Here is a 6,213-nt window from a genome sequence, read left to right as displayed (position 1 = left end):
CCCTTTGGCTTTGTCCATGTGTCCTTTACACATGTTCCTTGATGACCCTTCCCCTATTTTTCCCCATTATCCCTCTCCTCGCTCCTCTCTGGTTACTGTTTGTTCTTTAATTCAATGTTTCTGGTTATATTTTGCTTGCTGATTTGTTTTGTCAATCAGGTTTCACTTACAGGTGAGATCATATGGTATTTGTCTTACTCCCTGGCTTATTTCACTTACATAATTGTCTCCAGTTCCAGCTGTATGATCACAAAGGGTAGGAGCTCCTTTCTTTCTGCTGCATAGTATTCCATTGTATAAATATACCATAGTTTTCTCATCCACTCATTTACTGGCGGGCACAAGTTGCTTCCAGCACTTGGCTATTGTAAATTGTGCTTCTATGAACATTGGAATGCATAGGTTCTTTTGAATTAGTGTTTAAGGATTCTTAGGGTATAATCCCAGCAGTGGTATTGCTGGGTCAAAAGGCAGTTCCATCTTTTGTTTTCTGAGGAAATTCCATACTGTTTTCCACAGTGGCTGCACCAGTCTGCATTCCCACCAACAGTGCATTAGGGTTCCCTTTTCTCCATATCCTCACCAACACTTGTTTGTTGATTTGTTTATGATGGTCATTAAGACTGATGTGAAGTATTATCTCATTGTGGTTTTAATTTGCATCTCTCTGACGGCTCAGTATCCTTTCATATGTTTCTGGGCCCTGTATGTCCTTGGGGAAGTGTCTGTTTAGGTCCTTTTCCCATTTTTTAAATGGGTTGTTTGTCTTCCTGGTGTGGAGTTGTCAGAATTCTTTATATATGTTGGAGATCAAACCCTTGTCCAAGTTATCATTGGCAAATATGTCTTCCCATACAGTTGGTTCCCTTTTCATTTTAATGCTATTTTGATGAGAAACCATTTGTTTATTCTTTTCTTTATGTCCCTTGTTCTAGGGGACATATCAGTGAAAATGTTGCTGTGTAGAATACCTGAGATTTTCTTGCCTATGTTCTCCTCTAGGACTTTTATAATGCCATGACTTATATTTAAGTCTTTTATCCATTTTGAATGTATTTTTGTTTATTGTATAAGTTGGTGATCAAGTTTCATTTTTTTAAATGTAGTCCAGCTCTCCCAACACCATTGTTGAAGAGGCTACTTTTACTCCACTTTATGCTTCTGCCCCCTTTGTTGAATATTTAATTGACCGTAAAGACTTGGGTTTATTTCTGAGTTCTCTATTCTGTTCCATTTGTCTATGTGTCTGTTCTTATGCTAGTACCATACTGTTCTGATTACAGAGACCTTGTAATACCTAGTTTTATATCAGGTATTGTGAACCCTCCTACTTTGTTCTTTCTCAAAATTGCTGGAGCTCTTCAGGACATTTATGGCTCCATATGAACATTTGAAGTGTTTGCTCTATCTCTGTGAAATATGTCATTGGTATTTTAATGGGGATTGCATTGAATCTACAAATTGCTTTGGGTAGTATGGCCATTTTGATGATGTTAATTCTTCCACTCTGTGAGCATGGTACATGCTTCCATTTGTTTGTGTCTTCCTTAATTTCTTTCTTCAGTGTTGTGTAGTTTTCTGAGCACAGGTCTTTTACTTCCTTGGTAAGGTTTATTCCTAGGTACTTCATTTTTCTTGTTGCTACAGCAAATGTGATTTTTTTCTTGATTGCTGATTCTGATATTTCATTGTTGGTGTATAAAAATGCCTTTATTTCTTAATACTGACTTTGAATCCTGCTGTTTTGCCAAATTCACTTATTAGGTCAAGTAGTTTTTTGGTGGAGTCTATAGGGTTTTCTATGTACACTATCATATCATCTGCAAACAGTGACACTTTTACTTCCTCCTTTCCAATTTTGATGCTTTTTATTTCTTTTTCTTGTCTGATTGCTGTGTCTAGGATTTCCAATACTATGTTGAATAGGAATGGTGAAAGTGGGCATCCCTGTGTTGTTTACAATCTTAGTCAGAAAACTTTTAGTTTTGCCCATTGAGTGTGATATTGGCTGTAGGTTTCTTGTATATGGCCTTCATCATGTTGAGGAATGCTCCCTCTACCTCACTTTGCTGAGTGTTTTCATCATAAATGGGTGCTTTACCTTATCAAACTCTTTTCCTCCATCTATTGATATGATCATATGATTTTTGCCTTTTCTTCTGTTTATGTGATGTATTACTAGAGAATATTGTACCATCCTTGCAACCCTGGAATGAACCCCAGTTGATCATTGTGTATGATCTTTTTAATGTATTGCTGGATGCAGTTTGCCAATATTTTGTTGAGGATTTTAGTGTCTATGTTCATTAGTGATGTTGGCTTGTAGTTTTCTTTCTTTGTTGTGCCTTTATCTAGGTTTGGAATTAGGATGATGCTGGCTTTGTAAAAGGAATTTGGGAATCTTCCCTATTCTTTGATATTTTAAAATAGTCTGAAAAGGATAGGAGTTAGCTCTTTCTTTTTTTTTTTAAAGATTTTAATTATTTATTTATATTAGAGAGGGAAGGGAGGGTGAGAGAGAGAGAGAGAGAGAAACATGAATGTGTGGTTGCTGGGGGTCATGGCCTGCAACCCAGGCATGTACCCTGACTGGGAATAGAACCTGCAACAGTTTGGTTCGCAGTCTGCGCTCAATCCACTGAGCTACACCAGCCAGGGGCTCTTTCTTAAATGTTTTGTAAAATTCTCCTGTAAAACCATTTGCTCCAGAGCTTTTGTGTGCCAGGGGTTTTTTGATTATTGCTTCAATGTCATTAGCTGTTATCATCCTGTTCAGGCATTCTGCTTCTTCTTCATTCAGTTTTGGAAGATTATATTTTTCTAGAAATTTGTTCATTTCACCCTGGTTTTCAAATTTCTTGGCATACAGTTCTTCATAGTAATTTGTTACAATCCTTTGTATTTCTGTGGTATCAGTTATAATCTTTCATCTTTCATTTCTGAATTTGTTTTTTTGGGCCCTCTCTTTTTTTCTTGATGAGCCTGCTTAAAGGCTTTGATTTTGTTTATCCTTTCAAAGAACCAGCTCCTGGATTTATTGATCCTTTGGGTTATTCTTTTAGTCTCTATGTTGTTTAATTCTGCTCTGATCTTGGTTATTTCCTTCCTTCTGCTTGCTCTGGGCTTTGTTTGTTGTTGTTCCTCCAGTTCTTGTAGATTTAGGGTTAAGTTGTTTATTTGAAATGTTTCTCTTTTTTAGAGACATAGGCCTGTATCACTATGAACTTTCCTCACTGGACTGCCTTTGCTGAGTCCCATAAATTTTGGATTTTTGTGTGTTCTTTTTCATCAGTTTCCAGAAACTTTTTATTTCTTCCTTGATCTAATTATTAACCCATTCATTGTTTAATAGCATGTTGTTCAATCTGCACAAATTTGAGTGTTTTTCTATTTTTTTCCTTGAGGTTTGTTTCTAGTTTCAGTCCCTTGTGGTCTGAGAAAATGCTTGCTATGATTTCAATTTTCTCAAATTTGTTAAGGCTTGTTTTGTGTCCTATCATGTGGTCTATCTCTGAAAATGTTTCATGTGCATTTGAAAAGAATGTGTATTTTGCTTCTTTGGAATGAAAGGCTCTCTCTATATATCAGTTAAATCCATTTGATCTAGGGTATTGTTCAATGTCACAATATCTTTGTTGATATTATGTTTGGAAGATCTATCCATTTTTGACAGTGGGTTGTTAAAATACCTTAGTATAAGTGTATTGCTGTCCATATCTGTCTTGAAGTCCTCCAAGATTGTCCTTATATGTTTGGGTGCTCCTATATTGGATGCATTGGATCCAATGCATTGGATCCTATATTGGATATATGTTTACAATGTTTATGTCTTCTTGATGGATTCTTCCTTTGAGTATTATGAAATGTCCTTCAGTATCTCTTTTTATGGCTTTTGTTTTGAAGTCTATTTTGTCAGATATAAGTATTGTTACCCCAGCTTTTTTTTCCTGTCCATTTGTTTGGGATATTTTTTCCCAACCCTTAACTTTCAGTCTTGTAGGTCTTTTTTTCTGAGATGTGTCTCTTGTAGACAGTATATGTGCAGGCCATGTTTTCTTACCCATTCAGCTACCCTATGTCTTTTTATAGCAGCATTTAATCCATTAACATATAAGGTTATTATTGATAGGTAGTTATTCATTTTCCCCCCTTTGTACCTGTGTTCCTCTCACTCTTTTCCTTCCTCTTCTTAGAGCAGTCTCTGTAGCATATATTGCAGTGCTGGTTTGGTGGAGGTATATTCTTTCAGCCTTCTTTTGTCTGGGCAACTCCTTATTTTGCCTTCCATTTTAATTGAGAGCCTTGCTGGATAGAGTAGTCTTGGTTGCAGGCCTTTGCTTTTCATTGCTTGAAATATTTCTCATCATTCTCTCCTGGCTGTTAGTGTTTCTATTGAGAAATCAGCTACTAGCCTTATCAGAACTCCTTTGTATGTTACTTCTTGTTTCTCTCTTGCTGCTTTTAAGACTCTTTGTCTTTAAAACTTGGCTTTTTAATTATGACGTGTCTTGCAGTATGCTTCTTTGGGTTCATCTTGATTGGGATCCTCTGTGCTTCCTGAACTTGCGTGGTTTTCCCCTCTCCAAGTTCAGAAAGTGTTCTGTCATTATTTTTTCAAACAGGGTTTCTATGCCTTGTTCCTTTTCTTCTCTTTCTGTTATTCCTATGATTCCAATGTTGTGGCATTTCATCTCTTGCAGTTCCCTAAAGCTATCTTTATATTTTTTTAGTCTTTTTTCAAGCATTTGCTTTACCTGGGTATTTATTTCTCTTTGTCTTCCAGCTCACTACTTTGGTCCTCTCCTTCATCCAGCCTGTTTGCAATTCCTTCTAGTGTGTTTTCATTTCAGAAATTTTATTGTTCATTTCTTTCTAGTTCTTGTTTATAGCTTCTATTTCCTTTTCCATACTGTTGTAGCTCTCACTCAGTTCCTTGTGGATGTCTGTGAGTTCCTTCAGCATACTTATAACCATTCTTTTGAATTCTATATCTGAGAGTTTGCTTACTATTTCATTTAGCTCTTTTAGTGAGGAGTCTTCCATTCCTTTTGATTCAGGTTTTTTATTTGTCTCCCCATTTCAGGTGACTCTTTTTGCTTGTTTCTGCAATTCCCTATGCTCTGCTTTGCTAGCTGTCTTTGTAGGGCGAACTTATATGGTAGGAGTTCTGTGGGACTCAGTGTGGTGGTGTCTTTGATCTCTTTGCCTGGATGCTCTAGGGCACAAGTGGCAAGCACAAGGCCCATGGGCCAAATCTAGCCCTCCACCTTGTTTTATCTGGCCCAGCACCTTATTTCCACCCAACAGCAGCACCAAGCTCCTTGACCCTAGTTAAGGAGTAGTTACATTTATACAGTCCTAAAATTACATTTGGCCCTTTAAAGGCAACTGTAAGGCTGATGTGGCCCCCAGTGAAAATGAGTTTGACACCCTGCTCTAGGCTTGCCCTTTTTTCTGTTTGAGTGGGCTCTCTTTCTGTACTTGGATTTTACATGTCCATAGCTCCTTTGCTGGTGGGTTCTCTCCTCCAGTGGGTTTACTGGTGTTCACAACTCCTACCTTATCTTGTATGTGATCTGAGTCATGGATGGTGAAGGCAGAGTGGATTATGATAGTGGGAGAGTATTCTATGGGATTTTAAGTACCAATAAGTAGAGAACAGATAGGAGATCCTTTGGAGAAGTACAGCAATAACTGATATTTCGTCCAACTACCCACTTTTTTTAAAGGTGAAAAAGAGATAAGACTCTTGTTAGAGGGGAAAAAGAATGTGAACTGACTCCAGGAAGCAGAGCACTTATGCTAGGTTAGATGGTAAGATAGAGTGAGAGCAAGGAATAGACTAGGTGTAGTGTGTGAGAGAATGAAGTTAACCACAACAGTAATAAAACTCGGGAAGATAGTAAAGTGGACCAAGACCAGGGAAGGGTGCTGTGTTGGAATGGGAACAAAAATAATATCAAAACAAATATATGATCTGCATAAAAAGAATGAAAAGTAAAACAACAAGAGTAGTGTGTTATAAGAATATGAGTGAGGTGAAGGAAGAGAAATTGTAATGCAATATGAAAGGGAGAACAAAGAAAACCAATCAAACAATAAATCAAACAAAGAAAACTATACAAAAGGAAGAGAAATATAATAATATAAAGGTAATAACAAAAAATAAAAGTAAAAAATAAAATGCAAGTTCTGTAGGATAGCAACATGAAT

Source organism: Phyllostomus hastatus, unplaced genomic scaffold, assembly GCF_019186645.2.
Source record: "Phyllostomus hastatus isolate PE091 unplaced genomic scaffold, TTU_PhHast_1.1 phas_scaffold_93, whole genome shotgun sequence".
NCBI classification, from domain to species: domain Eukaryota; kingdom Metazoa; phylum Chordata; class Mammalia; order Chiroptera; family Phyllostomidae; genus Phyllostomus; species Phyllostomus hastatus.
This window is presented reverse-complemented; position numbering follows the sequence as displayed.